Raw genomic sequence first — 255 nt, forward strand, 5'->3', positions numbered from 1 at the left:
CACATCTTGTATAGCAAGCTGGTTGACTGTTGGCGTGGGGAAATGGAACTGGAGTACCCAGAATGCTGCAAAATCTTGTTGCAGCTCCCATTTGTCCCGCCTAATTGAGGGCGGCCGCGTATTCCAAACGACCAACAGCGCGGGCGGCGAGAGGGAAACGCATCTCCCTTCAACTAGAGCCGCGGAGGATATAGGAAACGTGAAAGCCAATAGCAAAGCGGGATCTGCAGCGGTGTCCGCCTCCACACCTCTCTT

This window comes from Podarcis gaigeae (assembly GCF_964106915.1).
Source record: "Podarcis gaigeae genome assembly, chromosome: 7".
NCBI lineage: Eukaryota > Metazoa > Chordata > Lepidosauria > Squamata > Lacertidae > Podarcis > Podarcis gaigeae.